At 38.4% G+C, this 25356-nt stretch overlaps 1 protein-coding gene across 6 annotated transcripts in view; it reads right to left on the bottom strand.

The window, feature by feature from the left end:
• Window positions 1–25356, bottom strand: part of SCEL (sciellin) — a 189818-nt gene that overhangs the window by 95911 nt on the left and 68551 nt on the right. For 2 of the 6 annotated variants that reach the window (XM_057494610.1, XM_057494612.1), the window contains exon 1: window positions 2601–2744. The exons of 3 other annotated variants lie outside the window; for them this stretch is intronic. The gene's annotated coding sequence lies outside the window, so the exon portion shown is untranslated. Of the gene's footprint in view, window positions 1–2600; window positions 2745–11465; window positions 11571–25356 lie in introns of those variants that run through there. One more of the 6 variants, XM_057494611.1, reaches the window with a different exon arrangement.

The following is a 25356-nucleotide window of genomic DNA, read 5'->3' as shown; positions in this document are numbered from 1 at the left end:
TGTTTGAAAAGTGTGGTCTATAGTTCACTACTTTCTCCAAGGAGGTACCATCTAAAGGAGATCACATTTTAGGCCAGGGAAGCTTGGGTCTGGAACACAGAATAAATTATTTAGATGCTTAAAGCTCTCAAGTATACAATTACAGTGAATATTCAGGACTAATGGTTCCCAAGTCCAGAAGTAAGCCAGTTGTCATTTAATGGATAGCTATAAAATATACTCTTCAATTAATAATTACAATAAAAGGATGAATCATATCCTTAAAATGTTTAGCAACTAACATAACATGCAAAGCTAATAAGTATAGCTGTTACTTGACAAAGCATCCATTTGAGGAAGGGTTTTTCCCAAATTCTAAAATCACATGGATTTTTACAACTAGAAACACTTAAGAAATATGTTTGATAAAAACTTTGGTTAAAAAGTGAACTCTGAGCAACTGCAGACAGGTGCACAACAACTAAAACACAATCCCCTTATTTCAAAGTTCTCTACAACAGAAAAGGGAAAATGATCAACAAATAGCCTAGAAGAGAATAATGTCAGAAGATAAGTGGTGTGAGATTAACAAAGATTTCCCTTGGCCTCTGGCCAGGATTTTGTCACTTCCTTCTTAAAAAGAATGTTTCCATTTAATACCTGAATCATAGGGACACTATTTACTTACACTTACTGCTTAGTGAATGAGATGTGGTTCTCTCTACAGTATGCATTCAGTCATTCAAAAAGTATCTTCTGTTTTGTTCACAAAGTTTCTGGGAAAATGAATCTCTCAAGTATTTCAGTCAAAATTCTGGTGGTTAGAGATACCAGCCAGCCAAATGGCACCTAGAGAATGGTAGCTAAGGTGAGGGTGACCGTGGCGGGTGTACCACTGCCTATATACTCACACCACATCACCTTCCTACAGAAGGGTTGGCTGAGACTAAACCCCAGGAATATGATAAACAGCAAGCCTGATCCACAAACCACAAATTAACAATGTATCTTATTACGTCTGAGTCACACCATACACACTGTAATAACATTTTCAAGTATTACTGGATAAGGACATTCTTATTTTCATATCATTTATAGTTCTTTTTAAAAGCCAGAGGGAAGCTCATTTATTGATAATACATATTTTAAGTGAAAAATTATTAAGAAAATTCAGTAAGACAAAAGTCAGGTGGTCCAGCTTCTCATTCTGGTTCTGTTAACTATGATCCTGGCAACTTGCTTAACGTGTACGTAAATGTTTTACTGTCCTCATCTAGAAATTATAGCTTAGACTAGATGAGCCTATGTTGCATTGCAATTGAAAATTTATGTCAATTGAATCTAAGATTTACATGAAGCTAAAATTTTAATAAAAATCCTGGCCTGTTTATCTGCATTCTCTGTCTAACCTGACATTTAGAATCAATCCAGTGTTTAACTAAAATTTCTACTGATGTCATATCTCAGTTTTCTCAAACTTATTTTTCCAATGCTTTAAACACTAGAGTATAGCAAATACCAGAAAGACCACATCGGCATTTTAAACTGTGGAAGTAAAAGCCAGTTTTAGATTTGACCACATTTCATGTAAAGTAAAATTATAAATTCACAAATGTTATACTTCAGCTTTCCGATTACTATAAATGTTTGAAAGCCAAGTTATACAATTCTCCAGTAAACCTTTGGGAACTGAAATATTACCTCCCTCTGAGATGGCAAAAGACCTGCAGGGGGAAGCAATTTAAACTCTAGAACTTAAACCCGAGCCAGGTATGCTGTGGACAACGCCCCTCTGGAGAAGAATTTGCTATTAGTTGCAAACAGCAAGGGGCCCTGCATTTGATTCCCACTGTGTACCATGAATGGAAATGTGGAGGAAAACAATGTCAGTCTAACAACTCAGCTTAATTATAAAGGAAAGCCTGATTAAAATAACTTTTCTATTTTATCCAGGGGTTTTCAGAACTGCTTTTTCAGGACTAGGATAAGAATAAAGGTTGAAAATTGCTCCATACACATTAATCAATTCTTAGATTAGAACTCAGGACATACCATAGAGAAGTTGGCCAAATGCACATAAATCCCTGTGTGAAACATCTCCCCTGCCCAGCCCACAGTGAACTCCATCCTACTATATTTCATGGTATGAAAATTCAAGAAATATGATTGTTTATCTGGAAAAGAGGGTGGAGGGGTTATGGTTTTGGCATCTCTCAGCATAGTGACCGTGTAAAAGCATCATCTGTGAAAACAGGGTGATCTTTAAAACATGCTTTGTAGTCATTTGAGAAAACAGTCAGTGGGTGCTGGTCCCTTGACTGATAGAATGTACTCTCCTGTGTGTGACAGAATTCACCAGCTCACAGCTCCCATACAGAAACTCAAATAGGCTGTTATTTCTCTGCTGCCCATAAATGTGTAAAACTGCACAGAGGTTAAAAGCACAAGGAGCAGCAGAGTTGTCAACAGGCAGAGAAGCCCGTTGGAAACGGTCGAAAGTTAACTAGAAAAAAGACCAAGTTAATACAGTGAGTTCTAATTTTAATAATTCCCAAAGAAAACAGGCAAAGTAATGCAAGTAAAACAAATGTATTTATGTTCACAAATATAATTCGACTTACCTCTCCTGAGCAGAACACCTGAACTTCTTGTCCAGCCTGCAGTGACTCCTCAGGTGGATCTGGCTGAAACGAATGTGCACCTGGACTTCCCTGAGTGTAGTTTCCACTCTACCTGACTGTGTTAATGAACAGTTCAGAGGCTTCTCCTTCAGTGGCTGAGTCACCCAGGGAGGAGGTGGGTGGTGAGAAAGAGGGTGTCACCTTGTATAAATACCCATTCAATTCAAACAGGCTCACTCATGGACCTTCTGTCTTTGGTGAAGTCTTGTAATGCCAAAAAAACAAAATTCCTCTTATCACTCTTTAAATTTGTAACAACACACGCAACTGTATCACTGACAAGGTAAGCAGAGTACCCAACCTATTCTGGATTCTCTTTAAACCCAAAAACAAAAACAAAAAAGTTAAGTTAGGAGGGATCTCTACGTGCCCATAGTGCCTGGACCCACAGACAGCTGCTGAAAACTACCGTCCAGCTGAGCTGTGGTCACAGACGTGAATATAACAAGAAAATGAACGTTAACTGGTATACAATAATGAGAAGAGCAAATATTTATGTAGCATTATTAATGTGCCAGGCATTGTTCTAAGCACTTCTCATACATTAATTTAATAATTATTATTAAATTATTGTTACCTCCTGCTGTGATCTGAATGTTTGTGTCTCCCTGACATCCATATGTTAAAATCCTAACCCCCAAAGATGATGACATTGGGAGATGGGGCCTGTGGGAGGTGCTTAGGTTATGAAGCGGGAGCTCTCATGAACGGGATTAGTGCTCTTATAAAAGAGATCCCTCAACCCCAGAGCTTTCCAGCCCCTTCCACCACGTTAGGACACAGCAAGAAGGAAGAGGCTATGAAGCAGCAAAGGAGCCTCACCCACCAAGCTGGCACCCTGATCTCAGACTTCCCAGCTTCAAGAACTGTAAGAATTAAATTTCCAATGTTTATAGGCTGCCTAGTCTCTAGTAGTTTGTTATAGCAGCCAGAACAGACTAAGGTAACTCCTCACCTCAGAGAAATCCCAAAAAGGGATGTTGAAAATGCAAATAATAATAATAATAATAATACAAAGAGGACAAATGAGCATCTCAAAGTTCTCTAATCTTTTACCCCAGGACTTTGAGGGGTTGGAAGATAGGGGGCTCCCCATTTCCATCCCAGATGGAGAAAATAGATGCAATGTGCATATTAAAACAAAAGCGTTATCATTAGGATGATAATAATAACAGGGCCAATTTCTCTCTGGCTGGGAGTAGACAGACGGCAGAATTAATGAATTCCCCGCCAGTGCTGCAAGAGCTGGCATATTGCTTAATCCTCTTTGACGGCACCAGCAAGAGGCAGACCAACAAAGAGCAGAGCACAGAGCCCACAGGAGCCTGGGTTCCCCTTTCGGTACTGACCCACTGTTCACTATGCTCATGTCCTTTTGGTGCAGTGGGTGATGAGATCTACCTCTTTACCAGCTGGGCAGGTCACAGTGACGACAGTAGGATTTTTTAAACTGGGACTCACAACCTTTGCACTTTAGACAACATCAGAAAGAACCAAGACGGCTCAACTCTGAGTTCCTGAGGCTTCCTGACTCTTCTTCAAGCTACAAACAGGCAACTACCTTTGTCCAAAGAACCAGCAGAGATTAGACATGATTGATGGTGCTTACAAAGATGACAATAAAAGTAACAATAAAAACAGCAACGACAGTAGTTCACATATGTGTTAATCACTGCTAACTGCTTCACATGTATTATTTCATTTGATCATCACAACTCTAATTTATACAAACCGCTGCTATATCCATGAAAGAGACAAGAAAACAAAAACCTAAGATCACACAGCCCAGAATTCCAACCTAGGCAGGCTGACCCTGGAGTGCATATTCTTGGGTATGAAGCTCCACTGTCTCTCCAAGGTACCAGAAAGGAGCAGGGACACTTTAACCAAGAAACAGGCCAGACTACAGGGTGAGCTAAATTTACAGCAGGCCTGAGACCCAACTAACAGGTGACAGAAAGTACAATGGCTTTCAACAGGATATGTATGTATATATGCACTTCTATCACCCACAGCATCAAAAATAATATACCATGGTCCACATATATTAGATTGGCAATATCAGATCAAAGAATGACCAGAAGTCGCTTCAAAATCTAGGGTCCTTTAATGATAGTGTAAATCTAACTCACCGGTTTTCTTTTTTCCTTTTAAATGGATTTTTTTTCCTTTTAGAGCAGTTTTAGGTTTACAGAAGAATTGAGAGGAAGGAAATCCCATATGCCCCTTCCTCCTACATATGTATAGCCTCCCCTGTTATCAACACCCCCCACCACAGTGTACATTTGTTATAATCAAAGAGCCTACATTGGCACATCATTATCACTCAAAGCCCAGTATTTAAATTAGGACATCACTTGGTGCTCTATATTCTATGAGCTTTGATTGTCTAGTGGTGTCTACCCACCATTATAGTATCATAAGGAACAATTTCACTGTCCTAAAATTCCTCTGTGTTCTGCCTAGTCATCCCTTCCTCTTTCCTAACCCCTGGAAATCACTGACATTTTTATTTCTTTTCCAAAATGTAATATAGTTGGAATCATATAATTTATAGCTTTTTCAGATTGGTAATTTGCTTTTAAATTTTCTCTATTCTTTTCATAGCTTGATAGCTCACTTATTTTTAGTGCTAAATAATATTCCATTGTCTGGATGTACCACCGTTTATTTATCCATTCACCTAATGAGGGACATCTTGATTGCTTTCAAGTTTAGGCAATTATGAATAAAGTTGTTATAATCATACACATACAGTTTTCTTTTAAAAAATAGTTATACAGTATTTTAAACCATGTATTTACATTTTATAGTCACATATTTACATTTTTCCAAAGCTAAAACTACAAAAAGGAATATGATGAAAAGTCTTTCTCTCCCTCCAAATTGTGATGTCCAAAAAAGTACGGTTATTCGTTTCTTCTGAGTCCTTTCAGAGACATTTATACATATATAAGCAAGTGTAAGATATAAGTATTCCCTCAAATTTTTACACAGATTTTTGCCTATTACATAATTTCAAATATTGTTTTTTTCCTTTAACATTATATCCTGAAATTCTTCCCACACTGTGTTTTTTCACAGCTGCTTGGCATTCCATCATATAGATATTCCATAACCTATTTCATTCATCCATTCATAATGGACATTTTCATCATTTTTAAGCTTCTGCTAACAAACAATGCTGTAATGAATAACACCATACATATATATATGTGGTGCATGTGTGTTTGATAAATTCTTAGAGATGTTATTGCTGCATCCAAGAATTTGTACATTTTAACTATGGTAAACAAATATTACCAAATTTCCCTCTGTGATAGATTTATCCTTCTTATTCTCTTTTGTCTTCTTCAATCATTTGTTCATTTAACAAATATTAAGTTCCTAATATGCTTCTAGTGCTGTTTCAGTCCCAAGGGACAGAGAACTGAACGTGACCCAGGGCTTTCTCTCCAGGAATTGACCACGTCTAGGAGACAGACATTGAATTAAATAGCTATCATACACCAGGATGAAGTAATACAAGGCAATGTTAGGTTCATCACATAGCGGGGAGAATGAAGAATTCTACCTGATCTTGGGAGATGATGTTAACATTGAATTTGGAAGTCTGAGCAGATGACACTTAGGTGGTCAAAATAGAGAAGAGGCAGCCACCTACTCTGCCTTTCTAGATCCTCTTAAGGTCTCCCAGATTTCTGCTTATGAATGTAATTCAAGGTTTGGCAACCTGAGGCATAGTTGGTCTAATTAGTGAGAGAAGTAGGAGCAGAGATGTAACTGGGTAAGTAGGACTTGCAGTCAAACTTTCCTCAATAGTGCCAACACTGAGAAATCTTGTTTGAAAGATTTGTTACTTTCTTCCTCCTTCCTGGACCCACCAACACCAGCATTTTTGCAGTCCAGCAATATCAGGTCCCAAAGGCATTATATGTCCACATTTTCCTTGTCTCATGGTCTTCTATAGACAAACCTAAGCTACGCTGCAAATATAGTGCAATCCTCCTGGCCACTGGCTGAAACAAACAGTTCCACAGGGATTGGATGGAAGAATTTTCTTCCTTCCACTGAAAAATTTAAAATGGCAAATCTACTTTTCTAATTAAATTTGTAGTTTTAAATCCAGATTGTCACTTCGTGATTTCATGATCATCATTTCTGATTTTCTTCAATGGCAGTCAGTTCTTCCACTTTACAACAGTCTCTCTATTGTCAAATATTTCGTGGTATTACATCTCAAGCCCCTTAAGATCATAGACCAGGCAATTATATTTGTCTTTATTCTAAACATGTAGCACCGTTCTTGACTCATAGTAGCATTCAGTAATTACTGATTCACTGAAGGAATAATGATCATAAAGAGCGAGGGGGCATACAGAAGGAGTATTCACCCTTTGCCAAAAAATCTCGTATATCTGTTTTATGAATCTAATCTTCTTATCAGATTTTTCTATTCCTGGCTGAACTATAATAGGCTGTACTAAATAGACTATCATATACTGAACTTAAGTCTATAACATTAGCTCTTCAACTCACTGTAACACTTAGTGTTCTCTTAAAATAAGAAACGATTTCTCTGCATTTCATAGAGTTCCTCGAATAAGAATTACCATAGCTGAACTTACTGCCCTAGGTTGAAACCTCCATTGTCATTGCCTCTTCCCTCACTCCGTCCACATCCACATCCAGTTAAATGGTCACTGATCCATCACCACCAGTTCCACCTCCTAATATGGTCTAACCTTTCCTGTCCACTTGACTCCCATTGTCCCTGCTTTGCTTGGGAAGCTCATCATCTTGAGAGGACTACTTCAGTCACCTGCCAACTGGCCTCTTTCCTGCTCAAATCTGTTCCCTGCTGAGTTAGTCGGGCTTCTTCACGTTGTAAAGATCAGAGATAAGCTCCAGAAACCTCAGTCAATGCAAGTGCACAACAGTTAAACAAGGAAGAGCCGCAGTACCCAAAATGATGATTCTCAGAATTCTAGTTTATTACAGGAAAAAGAGTAGAGATAAACATCATGGCTAGAGGCTGTCTCACAGTAATGGGTCATAGAAGCCACTTGGGAGCTGTGGTTTCCTCCGTTGTGTTCTGACACACATAAAACATCTTTCCTCAGTGCTCCCATACCCGTCATGGTAGAGTTTCATTTCTTTCTCAAAATATATTTTAGCTCTCCTCTAATGATTCACTATTGTATTGGTTTCTCATTGCTGCTGTCACAAATTACCACAAACTTACTAGCTTAAAATAGCAAAGTTTATCATCTGACAGTTCAGGGGATCAGAAGTGTGAGTCAGTTTCATTGGGCTAAAGTCAATGTAGGTAGAGTTGGTTCTGGAGGCTCAGAGGGAAAAGGCCATTTCCACCTTTTTTGACTCTACCGGCTGCCCGCATCCCTTAGTTCATGTCTCCCATGCACAATTTCAACCTCTTGCTCTGTCAGTCCTTCTCCTACTCCTCAGTGATCCTTCTGTCTGAAAAGACCGTACCTACCACACCTCCAGCCTCTCCTGCTCACCTCTTCCACCCACTACTTCATTCTTTCCAACCATTTTCCCCTCCTCTCACATTATCTTCAAATTTGTCTTCAAATTGTCTCCATATCCTTTTGCATAAGCATTTACTTCTATCTCTTCAGAAGAGAGCAGGAAATTTTAGAAAAATGTTAATTTCCAAACATTATTGTAAACTAATAGATTATCCTTTACTGGAACAAAATTGGTGATAATATGAATGATGTCTCTAGAAGAGAGTGATTTTCAAATATTTTGGAATTGGTTGCCTTTTTATTGTTTTGATCCCACAACAATTCACCCTGCCAACACCCTACTCCTCTCCTAAACAAATAATTTGAATAAAGAGTTACTTAAAATAGTTGGCCTCAATAATTTGGTGGGGGGGTGTTGTCTGTGTGTGAGAGAGAGAGAGAGAGAGAGAGAGAGAGAGAAAGAGCAAGAAGGCTTGAGGTCACTGACAACACTTTGAGGTAACTTGTTTTTTCATTTCATGCACCTCATGTGCTTTTCACATTTCTTATATGTTTTTTATTTTTTATTTTTTTGCTGCTGGTTTGCTTTGTATTTTCCATTTTCTCTACTTGAATATTCGGTTCTTTCAGGAAGAAAAAAATGATATATGTTTATTCACTGAGTTGTCTTCTATAAAAACAAATCTTAACTTTTATCAGTTCTACTACTAATATCTGGTGTAAAGAGGGTGAGGATATTTTAAATTAACAAGGCAGAACAAAAAGGAATGTAAACACTTGATTAAATTCATTTTGTATATAGAAGGCACAATACTGTTGTATAATTCCAAAATCATGGTCTAGACATTTAAGACGTGCGAAAGTTACAAAAAAATTATATCTTGTGGAATATTTCCTCCTAATCAGGGCAAATTTCTAAGAAATCATCAAGATACTTGTTCACAAATGCCACGTTAGCAAATAAAATGATACTCGTTAGAAAAACAAATAACCCAATTAAAAAATGGGCAGAGGATATGAAGAGACAGTTCTCCAAAGAAGAAATTCAGATGGCCAACAGACACATGAAAAGATGCTCCACATCACTAATCATCAGGGAAATGCAAATTAAAACCACAATGAGATATCACCTCGCACCAGTAAGGATGGCCAGCATGGAAAAGACCAGGAACAACGGGCGAGGATGTGGAGACAGGGGAACCCTCCTACACTGCTGGTGGGAATGTAAGCTAGTTCAACCATTGTGGAAAGCAATATGGAGGTTCCTCAAAAAACTAAAAATAGAAATACCATTTGACCTGGAAATCTCACTCCTTGGAATTTACCCAAAGAATACAACTTCTCAGATTCAAAAAAACATATGCACCCCTATGCTTATCACAGCACTATTTACAATAGCCAAGATGTGGAAGCAACCTAAGTGTCCATCAGTAGATGAATGGATAAAGAAGATGTGGTACATATAGACAATGGAATACTATTCAGCCATAAGAAAGAAACAAATCCTACCATTTGCAACAACATGGATGGAGCTGGAGGACATTATGCTCAGTGAAATAAGCCAGGAGGAGAAAGACAAGTACCAAATGATTTCCCTCATTTGTGGAGTATAACAATGAAGCAAAACTGAAGGAACAAAATAGCAGCAGACTCAGAGACTCCAAGAAGGAACTAGTAGTTACCAAAGGGGAGGGGTTTGGGAGGGCGGTGGGGAAGGGAGGGAGAAGGGGATTGAGGGGTGTTATGTTTAGTACACATGGTGTGGGGGATCACAGGGAGAACAGTGTAGCACAGAGAAGGCACATAGTGGATCTGTTGCATCTTGCTGCACTGATGGACAGTGCCTGCATTGGGGTATGGGTGGGGACTTGATAATATGGGTATATGTAGTAACCACATTGTTTTTTCATGTGAAACCTTCATAAGAGTGTATATCAATAATACCTTAATAAAAAAAATTTTTTAATGACACTTGTTGGCTTTGAACAGAGATACAAAGTTAATATGAAAGCATCAAACAGAATAAAAATGTTACAACAAATTTCACTATTAACATAACTGATACAACTCAAAATCAAACCTCCTTTTTGTTTTGCTTTTTTTTTCTATAGCTTGAGGTCAGCAATCTCTTTTTTTAAAGGCCAGGTAGTAAATATTTCATTTTAGGCTTTGTGGGCCATATCCAAAAACTCCAGTCTGCCATTGCAGTAGAAAGCAGTGTGAGACAAGATGGGAAAGGGATGGGTGGGGACAGAATGGTTCACAGAAGATAGAAGCTGGAGGTTCTCTGCCAACCTCTGGTATCCGCTAACTGAACCCTACTGAAAATACATGCCTCTTCCTTTTCCTCCCTTCCTTGTGGACTGGGAACATAAATAAGAAAAAGATCATAAACATTTAGTCAAAACCTCATTTTCCAGACAGGAATCCTGAGGTTCTGAACAGTTAGGTGACTTGCCAAACTTTGAACAACTTCATTTGTGTGCAAGGGAGACCAGAACCCACTCAGAATTATGGCATCTTTTCTTGACCACTCCCTATATCAGATAAGCTTCAAAGCACTTATACCTTATCTGATTTCATCTTCACAACAACCTTCTAAAGTACTATTATCATCTTTATTTCACAGAGGAAGATACTGAGGTTCAGAGAGGTTAAGCAACATGCCTAGGATTTCACAGCAGGCAGTAGTACAAGGAAGAGCCAGGGCTTTCAGCCCTATGCTACTCCTGCTGCTGACATATATCCACCGTTTCACCTTCTACTGTGTACTATTTCATGATCCTCTTTAAAAGAAGCCTTTTCATTTCAGTGCATGTATTTTCTGAGCTTGGAAACCAACACTAGAATCCCCACTGTTGCATCCTACCTAAGCTGTGATAATGTTAGGCAGAAAGGTAAGCATAAGTGGATGGAGGAAAATAAAGCCAGTAAAGCCCACTAAAAGGGACTCAAAGAGTTAACCAGATCAAACCAGAGAGCCAGAAAAGACTCACAGAGTTAATTAGCTGAAGTTTCAAGGACTACCAGTTACTTGGAATGTCCAGACACTCCCTAGACAAGAAAAACACAACATACCCAGATGAGAAGTCTCCAAGCACAGCCTCTCCCCAGATAAGAGAAAATAAAACATCCACAGACAGGCACAGAAGCCATTAATTAGAGCAGCCCCTGGCTTCTTTTTTACCAATTAGACCCGGCCTCCAAGTCCAAAGATCAAGGACTTCTCTGTCCTGCCAAAAACCCCATAAAAAGAAGCCCCACAGTGAGCAGCCTGCCTTTGTCAACGCTGACTGTGGCCCACTCTTACCTTAGAGTGCATTCTAACAAAACTTCCATTCTGCTTTGCTACTGTGTCTCTGCATTTCAATTCTTTGCTGTGGTGGGGACAAGAACCGAGGAGAACGAACTCAACCCCCAACAATAGTTAGGATCTTTTCCCCTCAGAAGCGCTCATATAACCTGACCCGTCTATCTAGTCTAACCACAATTCTGCAACGCAGAACTAGGGAGTGGACATTGACATCACACAGCCATGGCCAACCCCACGTAGAGAGGCTGAGAAATGTTAAGCGTTCTGATCTTTGCTTATGCCATACCAACCCAAGAAGACCTGTCTAAGGAAGTCAATTTACATGTACTCCCTCCTCCTCTGTTTGATGGCTGGGGTAGTTCTGTGGCTCATTCCAGGGTCCACAGGCCCCTGGGGAAAACTGGGATGGAGTTCCCTTTTATATCACAGCTAAGATGTGTGACTCTTAGAAAGCAAGGCCTTCCTAGGACCCTAACATTGCACTACATTAGCATCTGCCTACTTCATCCACTCTATTTTTCCATGAGACCTGTTGAGTAAGTTGGTGTAGAAAATGTAGGAAGGAATAAAGAGACATTCAGTGCATACTCCTTTTCTGAATAAATGCATTTCGTTATGAACAGTAGGTATGTCCTACCAAAAGCCTTCACCATTAAAAGAAAAAGCCATCACAGGCTAAATGGCGAGCTATGAGCTGGAAAAAAAAAAGTTTTATAAGCTAATGTATTCATGTTACAGAATCAAATATTATTCTTTATGTATAATATGCATAAATATAAGCCACAGTTCCTTATCCATTTACTTAAGAGGAAGGTATGGGGTCTATGCACTTTTGTTTTCTTCTCAGACTCTAGAAAAGGTCATATAAAAATCATTATCTTCAGATTAGTGGAACCTATATGCTTACATACCCCCTCTGCCTTGCCTTTCCCAACCAGGCCCCAATTTTGCCTCTGTTAAAATAGGGAGGTTCAAATGTAAAAATTCAATGGAAGCAAACTTCTGTCTTGGAGCAAGAGTAATTCCTAGTGGTTTCTAGTGAAGCTACTTGATAAGGTCTATTATTCTTTACTATTTCATCAAAATTTTTATTTCCCTAACAGTAAGAAAAAAACACCTGGAGCCAAAATGTGTAAGGCAGCTCATAGGGGTCTCCAGAAGCAAGACAAGACGGGGAAAGTGCCGCACTGGGTCTTACCACGAAACAGCAGCATCAAAGCCCTTCCTTTCTCTTTCACTCACTCAGCAGAGCCTGTGGCAGAAACAGTGGGAGGCTCTCTCAGTGGCTCTGTTGGTTGACCGCAGAGATTAGAAAGAAAGCAGGCCAACATGTTTGACATAACTGTGCAACTTGCCAAGATATCAAAGGCAAATCAAGAAATGTTAAACATTCATCCCTGAAATCACATACTGAAATAAACAAAGTTATTTAAAAATTAGAACAAAGAATTACCATTGAGAGATCCCATAGAAGCATTTAGGAAGCTCTGGAAAATGCCTAATCAAAGAGAAAAGGTCTATCGGTGAACCTGCAGTTCCCACTGCCGTGTGAGTGGCCTGGCAGCTTCCTGGTCTCCCAGGGAAGGTATGCGGCCCGCCCAGGGGGCGGCCCACCCTTCTCAGCCAAATCTGACCAGGCCCAAGCAAATACACTCTCACAGCAAAGGCATTCTTTAGGGATTGTGCACAGGAATCTGGCAGCCGTGTCTTCCTCATGAGGTGTGGCATAAAGAACAAGTTCCTCAGTCAGGGGCGTAAGATTGTCTACCCTCTCTAGAAGAAATCACTACTAAATTGTCTTTATCCAGAAATCCACATTACATTAAAATGCCTTAGCCTTCCTCTGCTACTGATGTTTTTAAAATATTTTTTGAAATCATAACATAATAAAACTTACCCTGGCAAATGTTACTACTAATGAACCAAATAAAGGATGTAAATAACACAGGATATTTTGCATAAATACCCTTTCTACTTCTCTCATTTTTACCCTTTCCCCCTCCCTGGAACACTAATGAAAGAGCTCCTTATATTCATGCTGCATTCTGATGCAGCCCAGTAAGGATGATTCTAGTACCTTCTACATCCTAGGAGGTATGATAGTCCTCAGTCCCAGAACAGTCCCTCCACAGGGTCCTTTTTCAATCCCATAGGGCACTGTGCATGCAGACAGTTACTAATGTCTTTTTATCTTTAACTGTTTCCATGGGCCACGTAAGTCATGGGAAAAGTCAAAGGCTTGAGAGGAATTTGGTTCCGGCCTCTGCCTTTTTATCTCAAGGATTCCTATTAGACCTACCCTGAGGCCACTATCTTTCTAGTTTTGATGTGCAGTTCTGCTTACTCTGGGAAGATGAGAACACTGGGTGATGAAGGTGCTGTTACTCTGTTGGCCGGCAAACAGAGTGTGAAGCTACTGCCTTGGAGGGGAGAGTCTTCTGCTGAGTGAGAGAACAGGGAGACTACAGAGGCGAGCTGGACTGGCACCCTGGGCTAAGAGCTGAGTGCGAGGTAACTGTCATGGCCCCATGAATCATGTGTGAACTAGGCATGACCCTCCTGAATGCCAGCACTGAGTGGGTGGAGCACTAGCTTTTTGTCATTATTTTGTTTTTTGCAATAAGGAAGACTCTCTGACTTGTGCATGGGTAGTGGCAGGTGAAATAACCGGCCAGTTCCTGGAGGCCAGAAGACAAATAAAATGTAAGAAGGATGCTGAGGAGGAAGTCATACCAAATATCTGTGGGATGTCATCACTGGGACTAGACTAGATTAACCAGTTACCTCAGGGGCAGAAAGCTGTACTGCCTGTAACCATTTCTGTTTGCGTGTCCCGAAGCAGAAGTCATTAATGAATAGTAGTTTTATGGTCTTTCCCTCTCCCCAGCCCCTATTAGAGCATTTGAGCAAACACCACTGAGTGCAAACACCACTCAGCTGTCCCTTCTACTGCCTGTACTTGCCAGGTCAGTCTTCAGGAGCAAAGTACTCGTAGCCACAGAACTACACACTGAAGGACCTGCATTCGATGGAGGAGAAGGACACTGATGTGTCCTAAAAGCCTACTGGTTGGTGAGGAAGGAGGTGATCAAACAGCAAGATGGCAAGAAGGACGGTGAATTAGAGGGACAGTAATTGGGAAATAAGAGAGTGAGAGACTCCCTAGAGTTGCTGGGCATTCACAAAGTACTATCTAAAAAAAATGTGATTGCATATCCTTACCAGCATCCCACCATATGAGCACATACCACCTACATAGTATATTGACTTCTTTTTTGTACTTTTGTGTATTTTGTGTTGTGCAGATTACTCATGGGTAACCCAACACTATTCATCTTCCAAAATCTCTTACTCAAAAGGGCTAAAAGATTAGAAATTACATTTCTCAGAATCCTTGACAGCAGGGTTTTGCATTATATTCTTCCTGTGAGGGATATTTACACAAGCTTTGGGAGATGGGAAAGAAGCACAAACCATAATATTGTTCCTGTGCCATTGGCAGGCATGTCATGTGCTTTAGCAGATGGTAGGTTTAAGATGTTTCCAGAAGCTTCTGGTATTCCTCCTGTGAATTATTTCACTGCAGTGGTAAACAGGTACCTGAATCATGGTCAGCCATTTCCTACAATTCCTGCAAAGCCTAATTTCCTGAAAGCCATCAACTACTTTGTTTAACCTTCTTCCTTTTTGTTTCCTTAGCAGAAATTTAAATGGCAAGTATTCCTTATAAAGTATAATAGACATAATGGAAATAAAAAAGAATAACACAAATACTATTCAAATAAGTTTATAGATGGCATAAAAACTTTTTTCTCAATACAAATATTAGTTTATAGTGAATCCTTTTCGGTTTTATAGCATATAATGTGAAGGTCTGGTTCTGACATCACTTTATTTCAATATTTAGTTTTAATAGGTATGAGAGTTAAAAAGAAATATATCTCACAAATCTATGGACTAAAATGAAAAAAGCATCTCATTAACCAAGCTTACTAAATTTTGATATGCAAGAAAACTGATTTGCAAAAAATTATGAAACTTTCAGAAGGACACTAAATAACTGTTCTTGAATAGCAAGATTTAGTATTACAAAGAATAATTTTCCCCCAAATAACCTATAGACTGAATGCCACTCCTATCAAAATATCAACAGAGCTCTTCACAGACATTGATGAGTTGATTCTAAAACTTTAATATAGATGAGAGAGAACATCCAAGAATTTTCTGAATAAAAAGGCAGTGGTGGGGTACAGAATTTGTCTTAGCAGACAGAAGAGCTTGCTATAATGCTGCAGTAATTAATACAATGTTATATAGGGAGAGATAAATTGACTGGACAACCACAGATGAAAATCTACACAAATATTTAACTTTGATTGTAAGAGTTGTATGTATTAAACAACCAACCTGGAGTACTAGTTATGGCGACCCTAGCTAATTAATACAGTCTCCAAGCCAGAATTTCTAACTGCCACTCCTCCTTCACCTTCCCAGGTCTACATGAGAGAACAGCAAAGCCTGAAACACACTAGCACCTTCCACAGAATGACTTCGATGTAGCGACTTTGACATGGTCACAGAACAAAGAAACTGATGCAAATTATTAGATTCTACCCTCTCACCAAATTTGCTTCTGATCTTATGATTCTAAAATTAAATTTTACATGATTGCCACAAATGTATGTACAATCCTGCACTTTGCTCCTTTTTAGTGATTATCGCATATTAGCATTGATTTTATCGACAACAGCCCCCACGCCTGTCATTATTAATAGCTAACTAATAGTCTCTTATGTTCATGAAATCTATACAACAGCCTGCATGAAAAGCTTATGCTGCTGTTACCAGAAATGGTTACCAGGGAAATGACATGAATCACATGACTGCAGGTGACGTTGCAACCAAACTGGAAACCGCACTTCCCATCAAAGCCGGTCTGCGCCAAGCCGCTGCTTTCTCTTGCATCCAAACCAAGAGAAACTAACAGAGCAGAACATCCAGGAAGCTAAGAAACAAGAACACACAGTCCCAGAGCACAGCTGCCCTCGGAAGAGAAAAGTCGTTCTCCCAGTAGTAGGTGACACAAGAATCTTGCTGAAGATCTTAGAGCGAATAGATGTTGATTTACCATAAGTGATGAAGATCACTGACCAGAAGACGCAGGGAAAGAGAGAAAGGGAGTCCTCTGCCCTGACTAAAAAGGGCCCCGATACAAAAACACTGTCAAAGCAACATAAGCTTGTTCCCTGAGCAGTTTTCCAGGACAGCTCGTCTGCAATTAAAGAACCAGGAGGCTCAGGGAAGAGCAGGCACACCATGAAAGCACAATTCAGGAGTTTGTTCATTTGACCTCTGATTCAGTGGGTTGGCCACTGAGAATATAAAATACAACTGAATCCCACCTTTAAAAGTCTCCAAATTTATGATAACTCCTAAGAAAAAAAAAAAACAGAAAAACAATCACTCAAAAACAACAACAAAAATCCTTTGTCAATATTTAGGTCAGCTTCTTAGATGATAAATTAATTAATGACTGTGCTGGGTATGTTTTAAAAGCTCATAATAGTCTGTTTCTCTAGTTGAGGTTTTCTAAATTTGATACTTGCTATTGTTTTTAATTATTAGACTTTATTTTTTAGAGACGTTTACAGGAAAATTAGGCAGAAAGTACAGAGCTCCTATATACCTCCTTGCCTATTCCCCCCAGCTTCCTCTATTATTACCCCCTTATATTTGTGTAGTACAGTTTTTACAATTGATGAGCTATTCTTTTTCTTTTGATTAACATTTTACTATGTTCCCAATGAAGATTCTCTATATCTGAACTGGTTGCCCCATCAGCCAGGTTGTTAATGGGCTGTTCTTTGGATAGGTGCCATTGACAACACATGGCAATGATACCAGGATGTCCTTTGAAAGCCCCAGATAGATTACTCAGGTTTTTCTTTGTGATGAGACACTAGTGACAGGTTATTATTAACTAAAGTCCATATACAATGTTTGTGTTATACCATTCTATACAGATTTTGACAAATGTACAATGTCATGTATCTATCTTTACACATAGGAAAAAATAGTTTCCTGCCCTAAAAATCCCCTGTGCTCCACTTATTCTGTCTCCTTCCCCATCCCAGTCCCTGGCAACCACTGATCTTTTTACTGTTTCTATAGTTTTGCCTCTTCCAGAGTGACATATAGTTGGAATCATAATACATAGCCTTTTCAAACTGGCTTCTTTGACTTAGCAGGATGTATTTAAGATGTAACTTGCTATTTTTCTTTAGAGAGTGGTGAAAAGAGAAAAGGATAAAGAGAATGCAGTCAATTTTAAATGAAATACTTAGTGCTTTATTGATAATTAACACACACACACACACCCCAGTCATTTAGGATTTACACTCAACAATATAAATGTGCCAAGTATGGGAAACACAGACGTTTGGAATAATGACTACTCCTGTGCTAAATCTACAGTCTTAGGCTAATAGTAAATAGAAGTCCTTCATGGGTGACTCTGAAATTTGTCCTCCCATTAAAACAGTATTTATGGAGTAGAAGGTGGGGGCAGATAATTTGCAAACAAGTTCTATGGACTTTTTAGTAGATTTACTTATTGTAGTGGTATGAATGAAGTGATTCTGAAACAACTGAGATATTTTATAGGATTGAGCAGTCAGTAAAATTTGTTTCTATCGTTAAGAGCCAGAGTTCTCACTAAGGAGGAAGGGACACACAAATGCACAATTGTGGATAGCAAGAAAGAGCTTCATGAGAATCTATTAGAATCAGAAGTATTGATGTAGACTCAATTTCTAAAATATGTTGGAATGTGTATATGCATGCATTTGTGACCCTGTACATGCATTTACACTATATGTTTGTATGTATATACATATAAATATATACACACTTCCAGCTTTGTGTACTATAAGGGACAAGGAGCAAAGACACCTCAGTAACCATAAGCACACCTAATCCCAAAAGTTGGCCTCTATTACCACTCCAACTAAAAGGAACTAGGGCTCTTCATGGAAATATGTTGAGCTAAATACTTTAAGATTAATATCAAATTTATCTGCACAAAGATTTGCGATATCAAACTGAGGATTCAAAGGTACAGTGCAGCATTCACTAATCACTCCCGAGGAGCTAGATGCTCTATGATATGAGTCAGCAATGTATTGTTATGTCTGAAGGGAAAGAAGTGCTTTTAAAGAAGGTAATGGGGGAGGCAACAAGGACAAAGAACCCAGTTGAATAGGCCTTCGATTGCCAAGTCAAACCAGGGAGAACTTCAGCACCAAAATATGGTATAATAATACATTATAAAGCATTAAAAAATGAGGTAGTGTGTTACTGATGAGAAAGAATGGAGGTCTCATGCTTTTAAGGCAGAATGCTGAGTGCTGATTGGTTGATTAAGGAGGGGGTACTGGAGTTGAATCATCATTTTGCAGTATCATCATAAAGACTGGATCAGGCAAGGATCATCAATGGATGACAAATTGACAAGAGAAATTTTGCTGAAAACTGGAAACTTGGAATGCACTTATTAAAGTGCTTTATTGCAAACAGCTGACTAGCTTCAATTTTATTTTAAGAAGTAACTATATGGGGAGAAGCTAGGCAACCCCTTCCCTGTATGATTAATATTAATGTTACTGGTGAGGAGCTGATGGCCATTGTGTGTCACCTGATGGGCTTCCTTGAGAAGGACATGCATCACCTGTGAAGTATTTGGTTTAGAATGACTCTAATCATGAGGAAACATCACATCATGAGGAATCTTCTATTAAAAAGTGTGTAAGATTATAGTCTTAAAAAGTGTCATAGAGGGGTGGTCAGGAGGAAGACAGTGTAGCACAGAGAAGACAGGTAATGACTCTGTGGCATCTTACCATGCTGATGGACAGTGACAGCAATGGGGTGTGGGGGAGACTCGATAATATGGGTGAATGTAGCAACCACAGTGTTTTTCATGTGAAACCTTCATAAGAGCATATATCAATGATACCTTAATAATAATAGAAACAATCTCATTGGCACAAAGGACAAGGAATGGTTGTGGGAATGTTCCAGGTTAAGGATATAAGACAACTAGATGCAATATCTGGCCCTAGATCGTAAGTTGGAGGGGGAAAGTGCCATAAACAACAGTGGTGGAGCAATCAAAGACAACTGTTGGATAAAACTGTTGTACTGATGTTAAATTTACTGAAGTTGATAAGTAGACTATGGTACTGAAAGAGAATATCCTTATTCTTAGGAAATATTTAGAAATAAAGCGGTCCTGGAGTAGAGGGTCATGATGTATACAGTCTACTATTGGTAATATAATAAAATAAAGGGTGAGACAGCCAATACAAACAAATGGGGTAAAATGTTAACAACAGGTGAATCTGAGTAAAGGGTATAAGAGGTGTACTTTTGTATTATTCTTGTTCTTGAAAAGCTTTGTAAGTTTGAACTTAATTCCAAACCAAAAATACCATTAAAGAAAACAGTATCTAATTAAGTATGTGATGAAAATGAATATTCTTTCAACGGATTCCTCATCTGCCATCATCTGAGCGACTCCCACTCATCCTTTAAAGTAATCTTCTGAGACATCACTTTCTCTAAGTTACCTTCCCCAACTCCTTCCACTGAAAAAGCAAACAAACAAACTACATACAGCATATCATATGAAATTGTACTTAGATTCCAGTAAGAAAGTAGAAGCAGCAGTGGCTTAAACAAGACAGAAATGCATTTCCATCCCCAAATTAAGAAAGCAGCAGTTCAAGGTTCTGCTGTGTTATCAGTGACCTGACCCCTTCCTATCTTCCTTCTTTGCCATCCCTCATCCATGGCTTCTGTCCTCAAGGCCACATCATCCTCCAGTATTGCCCTGAGAGCTCCAGCCACTATTTAGCCAGCCATTTGTTCCCATGCTAAGGAGACTTCCCAGAAGTCTAATCCCCAGACTTCTACTCATGTATCTCATGAGCCAAATTCAGTCATATGGCCTCGTGTAGCTGCAAGAGAAAATAGAAAATGGTGTTTTTAGCTGGGCACTTTGCCACTTGGTATAAAATTTGAGCTTTTTTATATAAAACAGGAAGAATTAATATTGGATAGATAATTTTTAGCATCTAAATACTCTCCTGTTGTAAAATTTGGCATTATTTTGTACAATTTCCATGATTACCTATATATACTTTATTTTGCTCATATTCATGTCACTATCCTAAACAAATAGCATGTAATTTTTGGATATGAAATACCTGTGCTGGCTTTTGAGTGCCCGAAAGCCTGGTTCAGGGCCAGTCCCATAGTAATTGCCCAGGTAAGGTTGTTGAAATGAAAAGAGTCGATAGGCAACCACTTGAGATATTCCAGATATATATATTTGATATCTCACAAGATTACCCTGCAATTATGGAAAGCCCTTGAGAACCAACTTCTCAAAGTTTATTAGGTTATAAAACCCAAGTTCAATTTTGGTGCTGACAAAATTCATTGATGATTGATTACAGGTCATAGAATATAGAAGACAGTATACAAATGAAGGTTTTAACAGCAAAATGCAATCGATTTTCCTTAGCTGCAATGATTCTTCCCTTTGTGGTCTCTGAATGCTGATAGTTTCTTCATTTATTAAATGTTGTAAAACATTTTCTATTAGATATATCTCTGACATCATTTAACCAATCAATTAAGGAGGTAAGTTCAGAAACAATTTCATTAGCACTCTCAACAATGAGCAACGTAAGTGGAAGCAGGAAGCAAGGGATGTTGGGTATCTGAGTGATATTTTACCTTCTCAAGCATATAATACATTGCAGAACCCAACTGATCTTCAGGAAAGGTCAAAGGGTCAGTCTTTTTTATATGAAAAGACTAACTCGAAAAAAGATTTTCATGCACAGGAAAAAAAGAAACCTTAACAGTCATGTAGTCACCAAATATTTTGAGATTTTACTGTGTGTCAAGCAGTTTGCTAGACAGAAAAGGCAGAATGGCATAAAAAAAAGAAAAGTCTCTTAATTTAACAGTCTTTAGACTCAGAGAGTTCTTCTGTCTAGTAAGTAATGCAACATGTTTTCAGCTTCAAGGGTGTATATTTCCAAAGTGCATAGGCTTAACCACTACATTTTTACACTAAGAATTAGCTCTTCCTGAATAATTTTGGGTCTACAGTCAAGTGATATACAAAGACACTAAATTGTTGCCTTTCATACTGTTATTTCCATTAAAAAGTGAAACTGGTGGTAATAGATAAGAGAACTGAAATACTTTACTAAGTAAAATAAAATCTTCATTTAGATTTTATTTTAAAGTCTCACTTCACTGAGTTCTATATAAATGAGTTACCAAAATTCCAGAGTGTTCAGATTCCTTTATGGTTTTTGCAATATAACAACCAACATCCAGAGCTACAAAGCAATAATTTGGATATATTTTTCTACTTGATGCAAAAATTCAAATTCCCCTAAATTGACCAGATAATTTGGCGCTGTGAGCAGCCTCAGCTCTGCTGCCAGGTACCATCAGATAAAATAACACCCAAAAACAAAAGGTGGGGCTCTGGAGTAAGTAAAACAAAAGCATTGCCAAAAATGATAAACACACACCCTCCTTTGAAGATTACTGCCAAGTGTCCATAAATTAATGTGAAAGAAAACTCTCACTAAGGTTTACTTCACTGTTCTATTTCTAAATGTCCAGGATGTCACTTTCAGCCCAATAGTTTAATCTTGAATTTTACATATTAGTGACCTGATTGAGTGATACCCAAGCAATGTTTTTTAGGTCACCTGATTATCATCTGATGGTGACTAGGTGGAGAGTGTAAAGTTGAGGCATCTGGCTGTGTACTGGAGACCACAGAAGGGTGGACAAGCTCACAGTGCATCCCTGTGTTCCCCTGTTGGCCTATCCAATATCTTCTTCTTTGTGAAGAGGACAAAGATATCTGACTGGTTGTTACCCCTAGATTCTCTAATAGACCTGCCATTGTGGGAAGTTGTCCAGACTAAACTGTGGGATCATCGAACACTAGAGAATCCATGAAAATATTATTTGGCTATATATACACTGCTTCCTGCCAAAAGGAATTTTAGGTGGTTCTGAATCATAGTACCAGAGCACCAGCCCAGTATGACTGCAAAGTACATTCTTCTTCAGTTAGAATACCAGCAAGTTAGTAATTCTTCCCCAAAGCAGTAATTCATGCTTATGGTAGCAAGCCCTGATTATTGTTCTTTCTGGAACAGATAGACACCTATTGCCTGAGATGCTCAAGAATGAACTGAAATATGACAAGGATTGTGGCTCTGGGTCAAAACAGAGTGCTTGATACTTGAAATCCAAATAATAATACAATTCCCCCTTTTAAAAAATACTGTGCATAATAGTGAATATTTGATTGTATTAAGCCTCTAAGTTAATTTGATATTAATTTATAAGCTAAAAAATTGTTCCAGTGTAAGCCTAGTAGATGCACATCATCACATCTGTAGCAATATTAAGTTCAGACAAAATACCAGGACCAGGGATGAGACACAGAAATAAACATGATAATGTGCTTGGTTCCTTGAAACGTGAGTATTACCAAGAAAGGAAAGAGGTGTTCAGTGGTGCTGGTGGCTAGGGAAGGGAGAGGGGATTCAGGACTATGGTTCACACATCCTCCTAAAAAGGGCAGCGGCACCTAGGTTCTTAAAAGAGACCAGAAGAGTAATAACTCTTCCCAATTCCTTTTCAATGAGAAAATTCCCTTGAGGTGGACTTGTCTCCATATAAAATGCCCATGTGCTTTTCACTTTGAGGCACTAGAGGGAAACAAAGTAAGAAAAATGATAAAGGCTAGCACATGCAGCTGTTAAAAGAACACTATTCTTTTCCTTTTATTAATGTATTCTTCTGTTACTTTATGGGGGAAAAGGCTTTCAAATGGTAGCCTGGTTTCAAAATATACCCACTTGGATTTTATTTCACAATACTTAAATTCCACTTCCCAGGAGCAAATTGACAATTGGAACCTCACAGATCTGTTATCTCTGGTGGAGATAGAAAAAAAATAGTGATCCAGTAAGTCGGGCTCAAGAAGGATGAGGGTTACAGTAAGCCTATTGCTAAAGGCCTATTTAAATCCTTTTTAGGAAATGACTTTCCCAATTTTATGTAGGAGCACATTTTTCCCTGTTATTAAGACTAGGAGGCAGCAAGCCATTTCTGACTTGAGCATCCTTTTTAAGTACACAAATAGGAAGGTCAGGGCTATCAGAAATGAAAAGAAAAGAAGTGTTATAATTTAGTGCACACACTTCATCACTATCTCTCAAAAAGGAAATGTGCCTGGAATTTTTGTTGCCAGTGAGAACAAGCATCATGAATCCCTTTTGGGAGTTCTCAGTCTAACCCTCCCAACTGGTGTCCATTTCCACTGTCAAATGGAGCAAGATTTCAGATAACGGAAGCCTCACCTTCTAAGTGCTACCCTACTGATTATTTTAAACCATGTTTTATATATGGAATAATTTTAGAATTAGTCTATTGAGATGATAATGATAATGTTTGAACTCAAATGTGTAGCTGGCTGCATCCAACCAAACTCCAAACCTAAGGATTATTCTTGTTAAAAGGAAAAGGAAACCCACTGGGTCCCACTAAATCTACTCAGTGTATGGTGAGGTAGTACTTGACTTTAAAATAGATACATGTAAAGTGTGTGGGTTACAGTTTTTTATGAGTCAGCCATTGTTAGAATAGATAAACATAGTGAAAATGCCAATTTTACTTACTTGAATTATCTTTGTGAAATCAAAAGATATGTATTTTGAGTGCTGGTGTACATTTGGTATTTATTTGCAAGGTTGAATGAACATAAATTTAGTCCTTAGTTTTTTATGGGTGCTTACAATCTAAGGGTTTATACATTAAATGGTATTTGGTGCCTCTAAACTTTTCCATATAGCAATAGAATGACTCTGAAAAAGTAACATTACATCTGTGTTTCATTTATCCCTGAATTTCAAAATCTAACAGCTCTCATACTGTAAGTTACATAATTTAAATCATAATAATAATGATGATGATAATGTCAGCAATTTTTTTTGCCTTTGACCTTCAGGTTTTGTGTTTGTGATACTCCAATGAAAGTTACAGAACTGCACTGAGCCATGTTCTAAATGAATTTGTCTGAAACAGAGAAGGAAAGTATATGCTGTAGTAAGATACTGCAAACACATTTATAGTTTGTACAGTTATTACTACAATGCAAGCCCATGAGAGTCACATCTTTCTCTGTCTGCTCAGTATTGTGTCCCTATCACTGGGACAGTGCTGGGTACATGGAGGGCACTTGGTCTTGGAAGAAGGAATGTAAGTAGGGCATGAGCAATGGAAAATGAAAATTTTGTCCTCATCTAAAAAACAGAAATCACCACTAGCCACAAAATAAAATAAACAGGAGAGTTTAAATTGCATACATTTTAAATATTTTGACTCACTTATAGGCTAGCCTGAGCTAAGAAAGTACTGATCCCACAGAGCCTTGTATCTGACTCTACAGGCTGTGAGAATCATTGAAACATTATGTAGGAAAACAACCATTAATATAGCCCATTTTACAGATGAGAAATCTGATTTACTTAAGTTTTTGCTGAGTTAACTGACAGGGAATTCATCTCTTTCTCTCTGAACTCACAGCTGTGAGCCTTATCACTATTCTAGCTCAAAAACATTTACACCAAGGTCAGGAGCAAAATACAAGGTATGGTAACTTAAACAGTGATGCTCGTGTTACCTTCTCACTAACATAAAGACCCAACAAAAATGATGACTAATGAATGGGAGAGAATACAGAATTAGGGAATGTACAGTTTTTAACAAATTGATTGTG

Source organism: Manis pentadactyla, chromosome 17 (assembly GCF_030020395.1).
Source record: "Manis pentadactyla isolate mManPen7 chromosome 17, mManPen7.hap1, whole genome shotgun sequence".
Classification (NCBI taxonomy): Eukaryota; Metazoa; Chordata; class Mammalia; order Pholidota; family Manidae; genus Manis; species Manis pentadactyla.
Note: the sequence above shows the minus strand (reverse complement) of the source record. Positions and strands in the feature narration are given on the sequence as shown.